This window comes from Oryx dammah, unplaced genomic scaffold (genome assembly GCF_014754425.2).
Source record: "Oryx dammah isolate SB20612 unplaced genomic scaffold, SCBI_Odam_1.1 HiC_scaffold_2, whole genome shotgun sequence".
Classification (NCBI taxonomy): Eukaryota; Metazoa; Chordata; class Mammalia; order Artiodactyla; family Bovidae; genus Oryx; species Oryx dammah.
The window spans coordinates 146,508,695-146,526,378 of NW_024070186.1; positions in this window are offsets into that span (position 1 = coordinate 146,508,695).

Consider the following 17,684-nt stretch of genomic DNA (forward strand, 5'->3'; position numbering starts at 1 on the left):
AGGTCACCACAGAGCATTGAGTACAGTTCCTTGTGCTATACAGTACGTTCTCATTAGTCATTTTATACGTAGTATCTGTGTAGTTGTTTAATTATTTGGCATCCTCCCCCATTTGCCAAACCATTTGGAATCCCAGCATGCCTTGAGGAAGATGCGGGCTTGATAGGATACAGCTACTGGCTTCTGTCCAAGGTCTAGCTCTCAGCCGATACTCTTCTGCCTTATGTTCTTACTTCTGGCGCTACATCTTGTCCCGTTGCCCATGCTTTTCATTTTCCAAGCCATCTTCTAAAACACCTATAAAATTGTCAGAGGAACTAGAATGTTCATTTGCAAAATAATCAATGAGTATTTTGTGCTATAATCCAAAGTGCTTCCAACAGTTGATTCTTAGGAAAACCTGGCTTTTAAATGCAGACATGGATATTTGCAGCAGACATCTGCCCAATTTCTAATATTGGTAATACAAAAGTCTTTTTAAGTCCATACTTTATGATATGCTTTGCAGGAAAATGCTTCTTAGCAGTTTTCATGGAATCGTGTCTTTTGCATAATAATGAAAGGCAATTCTCCATTTTTGTGCAGCTATTTGACAAATTGAAATCCTCTTTTTTAAGACTGAAAAGACAAAAGAACAGAGAAGGATATTTGGTTTGTGATGATCACTTACCCGGTTGGTAAAAGCCGAAGGTGTTTCTTATGTGATAACCATTGCATTTTAAATAAGTAGCAGAGATGAGTCTCATTCAGAGATAGTAGTTGTACAAAAATCAAATTTTTGTAAATTGAATTATAATATACAATACCCATAAATACACAATATACAGTATTAAATATACAATACCCATAAATTACTTACAGGATTTTTTGTTAGTAGAATATTTGTTTTACATAAATAATTGCTCAATATTCACCAATATAAATTCAGATACTTAATTACAATAGTGGTTTGTTTTAAAAAGGAATCTGTATCATATACATAAAAAGTACATATAAAGTACACAGATCAAATATACATATTTATTATAAGGTAATTTGTGGAAGAAAAGAAAAAAATGCATGTTTGTGAAGGACTCAGTTGTTTCTAAACTTGTAGACATAATGTTTGATACTTGAAAAGTAGTTGTATTGATTTATAAAAAATAGCATATTATTATCTCTTAAGCTGGGCAAAAGTTAGCCACCATAAAAGAAGAAAACAGAGTTTCTTAACTTTAGTTAAAGACTAATTTTATATTTTTAGTCAAACATTTCTATGTTTGTTCAACTTGTTACTTGGAAAAGTTTCAACTTGTTATTTGGGAAGTTTTACCTGAAGAATTTCGTCCTTTATCACACACCATCATTTTACATAGGTGTTACTGTTGAAGTTATTTTGAACCCTTTCCTTCTTGAGTTAGAAGTTAAATGTCATGTTCTCTCTCTTTGAAATGGGCTTAAACTAATTCTTTATTTTGAACTAAAACTTTCGACGCTGCCTCCTGCTAGTAGGGTTCCAGTTGGTTAAATAAATGAATAGGTGATAAATAGTTGGCCCTTGAAGAACACAAATTTACACTGGCTTTTTTTCCCAACAGTAAATGCTTCAATACTACATGATCTGTGCTTTGTTGAAGCTGCAAATATGGAGCAATTGTGAATACAAAAGGCTGACTGTAATTTTTAAGTTAAAATGGAGATTTTCGACCCTGCCTTGTTGAAGTGTCAACTGTATATTCTGGTTACCACAGCAAATCTTTTTTTTTATTATAGGGAGTCTGATTATGAAGGTCAGATCAGGTAAGCAAAGCTGCTTTTACATCTGGAAAACACACAAATCAAATATACATTTCATTGTTCTTAACTGACCAAAGAATGTACATTATATTAACTTTATTATAGTGGAGAATTGCATTCATTTTAGTCTATACACATTTTAGTGGATTGAATGGTGCCCCTCCCCCAAAATATGTCCATATCCTAATACCAAGAACCTGTGAGTGTGGCCTTATTTGGTAAAAAAAAAACAAAGTCTGCAGATTTAACTAAGTTAAAGGTCTCTGAAAAGTGAAAGTGTTAGTTGCTCAGTCATGTCTGACTCTGTGTGACCCCATGAACTGTAGCCTACCAGGTTCCTCTGTCCATGTGATTTTCCAGGCAAGAATATTGGCGTGGGTAGCCCTTCCCTTCTCCAGTGAGTCTTCCTTTCCCAGGGATGGAACCAGGGTCTCCTGCATTGCAAGTGGATTCTTTACCATCTGAGCCATCCTTTTGAAAAGATAAAAGGTCTCTGATGAGATCACTCTGGATCTAGATGAGATTATCTGGGTGTGCCCTGAATCCAGTGACAAGTATTCTTAGATCAGAAGAAAGGACACAGAAACTTTGAGACTCAGAGAAGGCCATGTGAGGACAGAGGCAGAACTTGAAGAGATATGGCTGCAACTCAGGGGCCACTTGGGGCCACTGGAAGCTCGAAGAGGCAAGGAAGGATCCTTCCCTAGAGCTTTCTGGGGACGTACAGTCCTGTTGACATTTCGATCTTCCCTAATCATCTCCAGAACTTGGAGAGAATAAATTTCTGTTCTTTTAAGCCATTAAATCTGTAGTAATTTACTTATGACAGTCTCAGGAAATGAATATATACATCATATAGGAAGAGATCAATATGTTAAAGAGAATGAAAGTGACCCAAAAGGGATCACGGTTCTTCATGCTGGACAATGAGGAAGGAAGCAAACCATCAGGAAGTTCATCTCTTACTTCTGCACTGAAAAGAGAACTTGGATAAAACTTTCACTTACTTCTGCTACGAAGATGTAAAATACTTATTTATTAATTTTTTGTTGCAGTATATAACATATACCCTACAAGGCATACAAGTCTCAAGTGATAAATTTTTATATGCATGTTTTATACACATGTTTTATGTTTATATACTAATGTGTTTTGAATTTCTACACACACACGCACACATACATACACATTGTTTAACTGTAACCACCACCCAGATGAGAATACAGAATGTTTCCAGCATACCAGAAGGAGGTCATGGTTATTTAAGGAGGCTGTATGAATAGTGGAAGAATGAAGAAAAGCAAAAAACAAGGGAGTGAGAGAAAGGTACATCCAATTAAACGCAGGTTTCAAAGGATAGCTAGAAGAGACAAGAAGGCCTTCTTCAATGAACAGTGTTTAATAATAGAAGAAAGCAACAAAAGGGGAAAGACTAGAGATCTACTCAGGAAAACTGGAAACATGAAGGGAATATTCTGGCCAAAGATGGACATAAAAAAGGATAAAAACAGTAGAAACCTAGTAGATGCTGAAGAGAATGAAAGATAACATGGAAGAACTGTATTAAAAAAGATCTTAATGAATTGGATTACTACCATGATGTGGTTAGTCATCCAGAGCCAGACATTCTGGAGTGCAAAGTCAAGTGGGCTTTAAGAAGCTGTTAATAAAGCTAGTGGATGCAATGAAATTCCAGCAGAACTATTCAGATCCCTAAAGGAGGATGCCATCAACATTTTACATTCATTATGTTGGCAAATCTGGAAGACCCAGCAGTGGTGACAGGACTGGAAAAAGTCAATCCTCATCCCACTTCCCAAGAAGGGTAGTACCAAAGAATGCGCTAAGCATTGGACAGTTGCACTCATCTCCCATGCTGGTAAGATCATGCTTAAAATCTTGCCTGCTAGGCTTCAGCATTATGCTAACCAAGAACTTCCAGATGTCCACACTGGGTTTAGAAAAGGAAAAGGAACTAGAGATCAAATTGCCGACATTTGCTGGATCATAGAAAAAACAAGAGAATTTCAGAAACATACCCATATTTCATCAACTACACTAAAGCCTTTGAATGTGTAGATTATGACAAACTGTGGAAAGCTCCTAGAGAGATGGGGATACCAGACCATCTTACCTGTCTCCTGAGAAACCTGTAGACAGGTCAAGAAGCAACAGTTAGAACCCTGTATGGAACAACTGATTGGTTCAAGATCAAGAAAGGAGTACAACAGGGCTGTCTGCTGTCACCTTGCTGTTTAACCTTTATGCTGAGCACATCATGAAGAATGCTGGGCTGAATGAGTTACAATCTGGATTTGAGATAGGCAGGAGGAACATCAGCTACCTCAGATATGCAGATGATACCACTCTAATGGCAGAAAGTGAAGAGGAACTAAAGAGCTTCTTGATGAGGGTGAAGGAGGAGAGTGAAAGAGCCAGGTTTAAACTAAATATTAAAAAAAACTAAGATCATGGCATCTGGCCTCATTACTACATGGCAGATAGAAGGGGAAAAGGTGGAAGTAGTGACAGATTTCCTCTCCTTGGACTCCAAAATCACTACGGATGGTGTGGACAATTGCTTCTTGGCAGGAAAGCAATGACAAACTTAGACATTGTGTTGAAAAGCAGAGACATTACTCTACCAATAAAGGTCCATATAGTCAAGGCTATGGTCTTCCCAGTGATCATGTACGGTTGTGAGAGCTAGACCGTAAAGGTAGAATGCTAAAGAATTGATGCTTTTGAACTGTGGTGCTGGAGAAGACCCCTGAAAGTCCCTTGGACAGCAAGGAGATCAAACCTGAATATTAAGGGAGATCAACAGTGAATATTCACTGGAAGGACTGACGCTGAAGCTGAAGCAACCAAAATGTCCATCCACAGATGAACGGATAAAGGAGATGCGGTATATTTATATGATGGACTGTTAACTTGACCAATAAAAAAGAATGAAGTAGTGCCATTTGCAGCAACATGGATGGACCTGGAGACTGTCATGCTTAATGAAGTAAGCCAGGCAGGCAGAGCTTTACAAGCTTTTTGCCCCTTAGATCCACCCCACTTCTTTAATTGCACTTCCCTTTGTATTTGAACTTGAGGAAATTAGGGGCAGAAATAGTCATTCCTTCATGGGCAGAATTTAATTTTTTTGTGTATTGATTTATTCCTAGAGAGCTTTAAAACTTAGTTTTTGTCTATATACATTATGGATTTGGACTCTAGTTCTTCAGTTTTCCTATCTGTAGTCCCCCAGATGCTATTGTTATATTGTCTGCTAACAGAATAGGCAATCTTTTGGATGGGTATATGTTATATGTTCCTATATGTTGATTATTAATTAAATATTAACTCACTTTAATCACATTATTTAAGAATTAATATTATAGCAACAGTATTATAAAAATAGTAATTAGAGAAGTGGTTTACAATGTTAGATACACAAGATCAGTGTTAGAGCTGATCTTAAGTTTCCAATTACTCAACTACTCAAGTTTCCAATTTTCATTCAGCTATATTTTGTGACTTCTACTTTTAAATTGTTCTTGATTTATTTTCTTAACACATCATAAATGTTATTAGAGAACACAACCATTGTAAATAATTAAGAGAATAAACTGTTAGTGTATCATATGTGTATTTATGGCCTGGGGCCAAGATACTCATCTATTATTTTAAATAATGTGTTCAAAACATTTAGTATTATATATTATGGGAAAATAAATCCCCAAGGAATAAATAATTTGCTTTTAAGATCAAAATGCTTTACCTTCTTAATTAAAAATGTTGATCCTAAGAAGCTGAAGTTAAATTTGCTTAGCTTCTGGATTTTTTGTGTTGTTTTGTTGTTTTAACGGGAGAAAAAGAGAAATTGCCTAATGTTGGCTTAAGCATATGGTCTTATCTCGGGAGCAGTCATAAGGTTTTAATAGAAAGTGTAGAGCATTAAAAATAGGATTTGGGGTACTACTTTCTTGAACTTGGTTAGAGGACAGAACAATTACACAGTGGTTTTATGAGCACTCCTGATGTGTAATATTTATTTTTATTTGCTCTTCATTTATATTTAGTACATTCTGTAAAACTGCATAAGGCTATCAAGTAACTTTAGAAGTTGTAATGGAAAACGGTTCTCAATGAAAAAAATTTTTTTAAAGATTCGCTTTGAAGTGTATTAAAGACTCATTTGGCTGAGTCAAGCAGCCTGTATGCATCATAGATTTAATTCAGACACATAATAAAACCTTTCCATGTGCTTGCAGAAATAATACAAAGATCAATAACCTGAAAGGGGCAGTGGAATGAAAATACATAGTAGATGAGGCTCGTTTTGTATGAGACAAGAGAAGAGAAGGAATATTTAAGGCTTAGTGACAGATTAATACAGTCTGCTTTCCATTTTGCCTGCTGTATTACCAGAGAGTTGCATCTATTTCCAGAATTTTAATCAAAACCACTGAAGGAGAAAAGTGGGCATTCAGAAAAATGAACCTAGTGGATGCCTAAGGACTTTTAGCAAAATAATATATTCTACATGGCCTGTTATCTCTCTTGATTTTATAAGGACCTCATCTTTGAGTTTTGTTGGACATTATATACCTAGTCAGTCTGCGAAGTTATAGTAAATGATGAGACTATCATGATACCAAGACAACTTTCTTAATTTTTGCCTTTAAAAAATGTTAGGGGACTTCCCTGGTGGTCCAGTGGATAAGTCTCCAGGCTCCCAATGCAGGGGGCCTGGGTTCAATCCCTGGTCAGGGAACTAGATCCCACATACTGTAAATAACAGTTTGCATGACACAACTAAAGATCCCACGTGCTATAACTATAAGATAACATGTGCTGCAACTCAGATTTAGTGCAGTCAAATAAATAAATAAATATTAAAAAATGAAAATGTTAAGATATAAAACGATAGAAAAGCTGGTTCTTGATATTGTTGGGCTTCCGTGATGGCTCAGATAGTAAAGAATCTGCCTGCAATGCAGGAGATCTGAGTTTGATTCCTGGGTTAGGAAGATTCCCTGGAGAAGAGCATGGCAACCCACTCCAGTATTCTTGCCTGGAGAATTCCACGTGCAGAGGAGCCTGGCAGGATACAGTCCATGGGGTCACAAAGAGTCAGACATGACTGATCGACCAACAGTAACACTTTAAAAGTAGCATATTGACCCCATAGATATTTGCATGTTAGCCAGAAAGAAAGAATGATCTTAAGTATAATAGTTGTTCCCATTGATATCATGGATTGAGGCTGTTGGTCTGGTTGTCAATGTGAGTGCCTTCTGCTTTCATTGTATTTCCATGGGTCTTTTCCCAGCTTTGCAAGAGATATGAGAGAGATGAAGAGCAGGTGAGGACACTTATCAGATAATGCAGGATCTTCTTTTGGTCAAGGCTAAATAGCAGGGGCAAACTCAAATGCCTACAGGGATTGGGTGGGCTGAGTTTAACAACTCAAACTGAGTGACATATAACAAATAGCACAGACCTCAGAGTCAAGAAGTGGCTGTAACTATGAGAAACCAGAGTATTTGTGTTTGGTTAGAGGGGTAGTTATTGTTAATACCCTCAATTCAGTTCAGTTCAGTTCAGTTCAGTCCCTTGGTCGTGTCCAACTCTTTGCGACCCCATGGAGTCGCCAGGCTTCCCAGTCTATCACCAACTTCCAGAGCTTAGTCAAACTCATGTCCATTGAGTCAGTGATGCCATCCAGCCCTCTCATCCTCTATCTTCCCTTTCTCCTCCCGCCTTCAATCTTTCCCAGCGTTAGGGTCTTTTCAAATGAGTCAGTTCTTCACATCATGGTGCCGAAGTGTTGGAGTTTCAGCTTCAGCATCAGTCCTTCCAATGAATATTCAGGACTGATTTCCTTTAGGATGGACTGGTTGGATCTCCTTGCAGTCCAAGGGACTCTCAAGTGTCTTTTCCAACACCACAGTTCAAGAGCATCAATTCGTCTGCGTTCAGCTTTCTTTATAGTCCAACTCTCACATCCATACATGACCACTGGAAAAACCAAAGCTTTGACTAGATGGACCTTTGATGGCAAAGTAATGTCTCTGCTTTTTAATATGCTGTCTAGTTTGGTCATAGCTTTTCTTCCAAGGAGCAACTGTCTTTTAATTTCATGGCTGCAGTCACCATCTGAAGTGATTTTGGAGCCCCCTAAAATAAAATCTCTCACTCTTTCTGTTGTTTCCCCATCTATTTGCCATGAAGTGATGGGACCAGATGCCATGATCTTAGTTTTCTAAATGTTGAGTTTTTAGCCAACTTTTTCACTCTCCTCTTTCACTTTCATCAAGAGGCTTTTAGTTCTTCTTCGCTTTCTGCCATAAGTGTGGTGTCATCTGCATATCTAAGGTTGCTGATATTTCTCCCAGCAATCTTGATTCCAGCTTGTGCTTATCCAACCCAGCATTTCTCATGATGTACTCTGCATATAGGTTAAATAAGTAGGATAACAATATACAGCCTGACGTACACGTTTCCCAATTGGGAACCAGTCTGTTGTTTCATATCCAGCTCTAACTGTTGCTTCTTGACCTGCATACAGATTTCTCAAGAGAGAGGTCAGGTGGTCTGGTATTCCCATATCTTTAAGAATTTTCTACAGTTTGTTGTGATCTGCACAGTTAAAAGCTTTGGCATAGTCAATAATGCAGAAGTAGATGTTTTTCTGGAACTCTCTTGATTTTTCGATGGTCCAGTGGATGTTCACAATTTGATCTCTGGTTTCTCTGTCTTTTCTAAGTCCAGCTTGAACATCTGGAAGTTCATGGTTCATGTACTGTTGAAGCCTGGCTTGGAAAATTTTGAGCATTACTTTGTTAGCATGTGAGATGAGTGCAATTGTGCGGTAGTTTGAGCATTCTTTGGCATTGCCTCTCTTTGTGATTGGAATGAAAACTGACCTTTCCAGTCCTGTGGCCACTGGAGAGTTTCCCAAATCTGCTGGCATATTGAGTGCAGTACTTTCACAGCATCATCTTTCAGGATTTGAAATAGCTCAACTGGAATTCTATCACCTCCACTAGCTTTGTTCTTAGTGATGCTTCCTAAGACCCACTTGACTTTGCATTCCCGGATGTTTGGCTCTAGGCGAGTGATCACACCATCGTGATTATCTGGGTCATGAAGATCATTTTTGTATAGTTCTTCTGTGCATCCTTGCCACCTCTTCTTAATATCTTCTGCTTCTTTTAGGTCCATACCATTATTAATACCTAGCTCTAATCAACTGCATAAAGGTCTATCATTGCAATTTAATAAATAATTGTATTTTAGAGCTATAATCACCATTACTTTTCCTATGGACAAAATTAAAACTGAATTCATGAAACCCCAGGGAGTTTTGTACTTGTTAAAATTATTTTTGCTTTATTGATGAACCATATGGGTAGAACAGCTACAGTTTCAGTACAGCAAACCTAATGTTAAAGTTGTGGTCATAAAGCTGATATCATAGCCATGGTTGCTTTGAAGATCATTAATCAAAGGAGTACCTACTATGAGTCATGAAACTGGAAGAATTATAAAGATAAAATTATCCATCTTAGTCTAGCATCAATGGATACAATTTAAGTGCATTCAGAAAATAAAAGTCATGCAATTTAACATGTTTCATACAAAGTTTATGTTATACATTTAGTAAACTGATTTCAGTACTTATTTTGGTTTCTAACTATGTGACAAATACTCTCAAAAACTGAGTATTTACTCTTGATTTTCTAATTTCTTATATACCATTGATGGGAAATTGCAATACTGATGCCATTTATGTTCGGTGCTAGAGTGCTTATATACTGAATAGCATTTGGAATATGAGATGACATTTGTACTTCCAAGGAGAGTACAGAAGCAGTTTTAAAATGTAAGATGAAAGAAATCTCAGGAGCTAAATTTAGTCCTTCTTTGTATTTACTCAGCCAATGCCTTTCCCCGACTCTAGAGTGAGTAGCAACAAACACCCTTTCTGGTCTTAACACTAGTTCTGACTAGGACAGGGGTTAAATTGGGAGTTTTTAGTTCCACCAGGAAGTAGTAGGTGATATCATTTTATAGATACAGTCCTGGTAATTTTTTTGCTTGGATAGGGTGGGCATTCCACTGTAGAGGTAACAGCTGGACTTGGGTCATGGACTTGGGTTTACCTCTAGGTCTTTAGCTTCTCTTTCCTATAGTGTTTTGCTTGTGATCCAACTGGAATTCCAGTCTATGAGGCCAAGGCCCTGGTGTTTCTCACGTGGTGCTGTATCATCCTTCTTGTACTATCAGCTACTTGGTTGGCATCCTTCTCCAAGCATCATCAGAAAATAATTAATCTTGTCACTTTTGCTCCTGTTAGTTCATTCCACCCTTTGGATTGGACCTTCCTGAGCAGTCATGCCTGTGTGAACCAAGCTGATTTCTCAAAGTGACCTTGAACAAAATATATTAATTTTTTGGGTATTTGGTTACTCCTACACAAAGCTGAGTATTCAGTAGTCTCAAATGTGAAGCTTCCCTCTTCCCCTCTTCAAGGGAAGTTCTAGTATTTTGTGGTGGAAACTGTCTGAGCCTCAGCAATATTTTGCAGAATTTTGGAAGTTCTTTAGTATCAGAATTTGAATCCCCAGACTACCAGCTAGGTCCACCTTCCAGAACATTGAACTGTGCAACTTCCATAAGATTATATTAGAAAGACAAGCACCATCACAGGGTCAAAATTGTTTATCAAGAAGAAATATTTATTAGGCAAAGCCAGTTTTCCCTTGATTATATCAAAATGGTCTTTAGCTAGCCATGAGATATGCTCATATAGAATTACTTTATTAAAAAAAGATGCATATGAATCTGATTTTTATTGCTTCTTTGGCAATGGCAATAAAATGTTTCTGTCAGAAAAATCTGATTAAATATACAGTTTCTGCAAATATCATCATTTTGGAACTGGGTTTTATTTTGGACACTGATGTCATCACAGTAAGGTACATGTTTCTTATTCCTTTTTTGTTTCTTTTCAAACAACTTTATGTCTCATAATAAGATTGTTGTTAAGGACTTGGAAGCATGAATTGAAAGCTTTACAAATTATTATTATGAATTTCACAGAGAAAAGAAAAAAAAAGTAGAAAGTATGAAAAACCAGGTAACTCTTGCCTTTGAGTTAAAATTTTGGGAGTCTTAGCTTTGTACCTCTGCTCTTGGCTAATTTAAATAGTATATAGTAAGACTGAGTTAGAAAGTGAGCCTTTTTCTGGCATACAGAGGGAGTGATTATGATGATTAACAGAGGCATTTTCCTTGGATTGTATTCTTGGCTCCAGGACAGATTTTATTGGATTCTCTTCCTAAGCCACCATCCACAGTGTTATGAACATACATCATTTGCCATAGCTAGGCGGCTGAGAAATGCAGCATGGTATCTACTCTGCTGAGGAAAAATTTCATTTTCAAATCTCTTATCTTATATTCTTAGGAATTGTGCACAAGAACACTCTTCACTCCGCAGAAGTTAGAGTTTCTCAGTTTCATTATCAGACCTGGGTGATCTATTCTTTTCACACTCACACAATTATGTTCTATGCTCTGAAGATTATTGAGTGTGCTGCCAACTGGCCTTTCAAATATATTCTTCAAATCCTGCTCATGCTTGAATAATGCCATCTTCAGCATGTGTTCATGGCTGAAATAATGAAAAATATTTGCCTAAAAATGAGTTATATAATAATTGAATGTTACTTGAAGCAGTGCATATGATATAAGCTGGCATTTTAAAAATGTAGTATATTGACAGTCACATAAATGAAATTTTGTGAAGCTAGCTATAATAAAAAAACTAAGATAAGGGCATCTGGTCCCATCACTTCATGGCAAATAGATGGGTAAAATGTGGAAACAGTGACAGATTTTATTTTATTGGGCTCCAGAATCACTGCAGATGGTGACTGCTGCCATGAAATTAAGATGCTTGTTACTTGGAAGAAAAGGTATGAGAAACCTAGACAGCATATTAAAAAGCAGCGACATTACTTTGCAGACAAAGGTACTACTAGTCAAAGCTATAGTTTTTCCAGTAGTCATGTATGGATGTGAAAGTTGGAGCATAAAGAAGGCTGAGCACTGAAGAACTGATGTCTTTGAACTGTGGTGCTGGAGAAGACTCTTGAGAGCCCATGGGCAGCAAGATCAAATCAGTCAATCCTGAAGGAAGGCAATGGCACTCCGCTCCAGTACTCTTGCCTGGAAAATCCCATGGGTGGAGGAGCCTGGTAGGCTACAGTCCATAGGGTCGCTAAGAGTTGGACATGACTGAGCGACTTCACTTTCACTTTTCACTTTCATGCATTGGAAAAGGACATGGCAACCCACTCCAGTGTTCTTGCCTGGAGAATCCCAGGGACGGGGGAGCCTGATGAGCTGCGGTCTATGGGATTGCACAGAGTCAGACATGACTGAAGCGACTTAGCAGCAGCAGCAAAGGAAATCAACCCTGAATATTCATTAGGAAGACTGATGATGAAGCTGAAGCTCCGAAACTTTGGCCACCTGATATGAAGAGCAGACTCATTGGAAAAGACCCTGATGCTGGGAAAGATTGAGGACAGGAGAAGGGGCTGACAGAGAATGTGATGGTTGGATGGCTTCACTGAATCAATGAACATGAGTTTGAGCAAACTCTTGGAGATAGTGAAGGACAGGGAAGCCTGGCGTGCTGCAGTCCATGGGGTCGCAAAGATTAGCGACTGATCAACAACAGTGGTGTTAGTAGGGATAGGATGACTTATGCTGCAGTAACAAATTAGCTCTGAAATCTGGCTTAAAACACACAATAAAGATTAGATACAAAAAGAGATTTATGTAATGGTTACACAGACTCTTGAGGTTCAGGAAACTCTCCAGGGCAGCTTCTTTCTGTGTGATGACCGTGTGATGACTCAGGAACCCAGTCTGGTTCTTCCATTTCAACACATGGCCTCCAAGGTTGCTTCTTAAACAGAAGAGAGGCTTTTGAAAGCCATGGTTTGGAAGTGACCTAAATTACTTCCACTTCAGTTTCATTTCCCAGAACAGGGTTTGTCGACCTTGGCCCTGTCGGCATTGGGGCTGAACGATCATTGTTGTCAGAATGTCTTGTACTTGGTAGGGTGTGGAGCAGCGTCCCTGGGCTCTTTATACTAGATGTCAGGAGCACCTTCTACAGCTGTGATAACCAAACATGTCTCCAGACATTACTAAATCTCCCCTGGTGGAGTGGGGTGGAGAGGTGAGGGGGAAAATTACTCTCAATTGAAAACCATCAAACTAGAACTAGTCATTTAGCTCTAACTGCAAGATTGTTGAGAAAAATGGTCTTCTTGTGTTCATGAGAAAGAAAGGAGAATCAGATGTGGATAGCACTACTGCTGCTGCTGCTGCTGAGTCGCTTCAGTCGTGTCCAACTCTGTGCGACCCCATAGACGGCAGCCCACCAGGCTCCTCTGTCCATGGGGCTCTCTCCAGGCAAGAATATTGGAGTGGGTTGCCGTTTTATTTTCTAGGGGAACTTCCTGGACCAGGGATTGAAAATGTGTTTCTTGCACTGGCAGGCGGATTCTTTACCACTGAGCCACCTGGAAGCTCATTTCTGTAATACATTAGCTAGTAGAAATAGAAAAATTTCAAAATTTTACTATATTTCATATGTCTAAACATATATGAAAATGTTAGTATGTTTTAATTTCAACATGAAACAAATAATATTCCATGTTCAAAGTAAATTTAATGACTCTTAAAAACTAATTAAAATTTTAAAGTATAAGAAGCACTAGTTAAATAAAATTTATGTATTAAAAAAGTGAAAAATACATTGAAAGAATTATTAAAAGAGGTTGAAAGGATAACTTTTGTATTTGATAAGAGACTTAAACATTAACTATAATGTAAATATGAGCATTAGAGAGAATAAATTAGTGCTACTCTGAAAACTTGTTTAGCATCTCGGAGCATATGTTTAATGTTGAAGATAATTTCTTCTTTGACATTAAAATAGCCATTTCTAGGACAGACTAGTTAAATGTAAACTTGTTCATGCATGTTGGGATCTTGGTAATTTGCTTTGTAAATGTGTTGCTAAATTGTATGCATTAGTAATGGAATAAGGAATATATATTAGTCACAAGATAATTAGTCAGAATTCTTCCAGTTATATGATAGAAACCTGGTGGAATCATCTTCTGGGAGAGACAGAGAGTGAGAGAGAGAGAGAGAGGGAGAAAGATTGATATATTAAAAGGAGTTTTTGTTGTACAGTTCAGTTCAGTTCAGTTCAGTCGCTCAGTTGTATCCGACTCTTTGAGACCCCATGAATGGCAGCACGCCAGGCCTCCCTGTCCATCAGCAACTCCTGGAGCAAAGCTTTATTTCTTTTTCATGTTATATTCTGATTGTGTCTCTGGTACACATACATTCTCCTTCTGGGAATTGGGCTGAAGAAGCACCCCTGAAATAATTGTAGAACCAAGTTATGGTTCTTAATATTTTTGCTTGTATGTATCATATTCCTTTTGCATATATTCTGTCAGTTAGAGCAAGCCAAGTGGCCAAGGCTGATGACAAAGGGTGAGAGAAATATCACCTCCTACAGGGAGACAGAGCAAGTGACACGACCAAGCAAGGGACATAGAGTCCTCTTTCAGAGAGGGCCACATATCATTGTGAACAGTACTAAAACCTCAACAGATATTGAGATTAATCATTGAAGATGGATACACACCTAGAACTAGGGGCACAACTGTAACCACCTCTGCTTCTTCCAACTATGGAAAGTGCTGCTGCTAAGTCGCTTCAGTCTTGTCCAACTCTGCGACCCCATAGACAGCAGCCCACTAGGCTCCCCCGTCCCTGGGATTCCTCAGGCAAGAACACTGGAGTGGGCTGCCATTTCCTTCTCCAATGCATGAAAGTGAAAAGTGAAAGTGAAGTCACTCAGTCATGTCTGACCCTCAGCGACCCCATGGACTGCAGCCTTCCAGGCTCCTCCATCCATGGGATTTTCCAGTCAGGAGTACTAGAGTGGGGTGCCATTGCTTTCTCCAACTGTGGAAAGTAGGATGAAGTAAATAGCAGTCCTGAGTTTCCATTCTCCTTGTTAGGAACAAACAGAAGGACTTCTCTCCAGGAAGTAGTTCTGAGCATCCCTGGTGAGCTGATTTGTTAGAAGGAACTTGTACTTAACAATAACATGACTGATTGACCCTACTCAAATATCCACTCTACATGGTTAAAAGTAGGATACTGAGATTCTAGCTTGACCATAATCATGTCTTAAGTGGGGAAAGCGTGTTTACCTCAAGGAAGGCAGGAGACAGTGTTGATAGAAGTAGGTACAGGTGCAGGGAAGACCAGAAAACATGCCCACTGTGTACAGAAATGAAGTCACTGAAAGGGAGTAAGCCATGATATAAAGAAAAATAAAAAAGGTGAACTTTCCCATCTTCATTTAACTTTTCCCAAGTCCCATAGTTACACAAAAATCTCTGCCACAGTAAAGGGACTGCAGAGAGCACAAAAATAAATTTTGGGGAAAATAATTCCCTCAGTGCTTCTTATAAACCTTCGAATAGAAATCCAGAATGATAAAAGCTTATTGCACCATTAAAGTTAAATTGCTAACTTGGCAAGGAAGATAACTTAAACTTGTTTTACTCTGGTTCCCAATTAGTATTGATTTTTTTTTTCAAAAATTCTTTTGATACACTGACATTCCTTAATGCAGTGAGTTGAAAAATGGTCAGTGAACCAACAATTATACATTGTAGCCACTTCTAGACGTGTCTGAGATAAAGAGGAGCTCAAATTACAGTCACTGACTTTGAAGTATTTGCAGGTTAAAAGGAGAGATAGACACATTCACATGAAGAGATAATAGCAAATACCAAATGGACAGAGACAATGAGTTGTTCATAGCCAGGGCTCTTAAAATAGTTGGCTGAGATAGTGTAAGAAAATGAGAACACTGAGATCTCAGGGGCAAGGCAGACAATTGGGGCAAGTTTAGTATAGCACTCATTGTAGTACAGGCTCCATTCCCAAAGGAACATGTCTGTCCAGGCAGGTAGATGAACTGTGATGTCAGAAGGGTTTTGCAGCAGGTTCTGAAAATTTAAGTTTCCATACTAGGACAGTGGTTCCCAACTCAGGGTAATTTGGCCTCCTCAGGAAGATTTGGCAATGTCAGGAAATTATTTTGGTTGTCACACCAAAATGGGAGGTGGTCCTATTGGTATTTGGTAGGTGGACACCATGGGTACACATCCTACAGTGCACGGGACAGCCCCTCGCAACAAACACTGTGTCACGCGTTGTGCTAAGTCACTTCAGTCTTGTTCAACTCTTTGCGATCCCATGGACTGTAGCCCATCAGGCTCCTCTGTCCATGGGATTCTTCAGGCAAGAATACTGGAGTGGGTTGCCATTCCCTTCTCCAGGGGATCTTCCCAACCCAGGGATCAAACCCAGGTCTCCCACATTGCAGACACTGCAGACTTCGGTGTCTGATCTACCAGGGAAGCCCAAAACAATGATCCAGCTCCAATTGTCAATAGCGTTAAGTTTGAGAAACCTTGCATTGGAAAGTTCAGTGGAAGTGAGGTAGATTTGGAAAAGGGTGAAGTGTAAGGAAAAGAATCAGTATATGTTAGAGTCACTGCAAACAATGAGCCCATGGGAGTGTGTGTCTGGTACAGTAGAGCCCATAAAAAGTTTGCTCTGAAAATTTTCCATTTTCATACCTTACATTTCAATTAGGGCCCCAATTGGCAATTTTTTCTTAACTGAAGGAATACTAACAATGCTATAACAATTGGAAGGAAACTTAGAGATAATTTAGATCTCAGGTCAAGAAAACTCATATATCTTCAATACCCAGAATAGTAATCAAATATCTGACTTAGGTCAGGTGTAAAATTAAAAGGAGGCTCTGTGAGCTGAGAGGACCCAAAAGAAACAACACCCTAGCAGCAATGAGCATACCTACCACCCCACCCAGATCTTGGTTTTTAATACCTTTCTCTAATACAAGGAACCAAGGCTCCTGGAGAAATGGATGATTCTAGGACTGGGGAAGAAAATGTAAAACATGAATCTTGAGCATCTTATAGTATCAGAAAGTAAGAAAGTGTTTGAAAAAAGGTTCAAATCCATGTTGATAGGAGCGTGTCAAAGAATAGAATCCAACTGAAAAAGCTTCAGAAAGCAAATGCTAGGACAATCCACAAAGTATAAAATAAATATCCATGAGTTCATATTGGAATAAGTGATAGAATAAATTTTAAAAGGAGAAAAGACACAAATCTCCCATACAGAAAAAAATCCAAGGAATTTGTAGAGATATTGCACATGAAGGGGCAAGAGCACAACTCCCCACTCCTTAAATGTGGGTTGCACACAGTTCAGTTCAGTTCAGTTCAGTCGCTCAGCCGTGTCCGACTCTTTGCGACCCCATGAATCACAGCACGCCAGGCCTCCCTGTCCATCACCAACTCCCGGAGTTCACTCAAACTCACGTCCATCGAGTCGGTGATGTCATCCAGCCATTTCATCCTCTGTTGTCCCCTTTTACTCCTGGCCCCAATCCCTCCCAGCATCAGAGTCTTTTCCAATGAGTCAACTCTTCGCATGAAGTGGCCAAAGTACTGGAGCTTCAGCTTTAGCATCATTCCTTCCACACCCAGGGCTGATCTCCTTCAGAATGGACTGGTTGGATCTCCTTGCAGTCCAAGGGACTCTCAAGAATCTTCTCCAACACCACAGTTCAAAAGCATCCATTCTTCGGCGCTCAGCTTTCTTCATATAGTTACTTCCTTCTAAAGTATATAATGTGGAAAGGAAGAAAAAGTACCTTTACAGTGGAATAGCCTAACAAACACTACTTCAGCCAG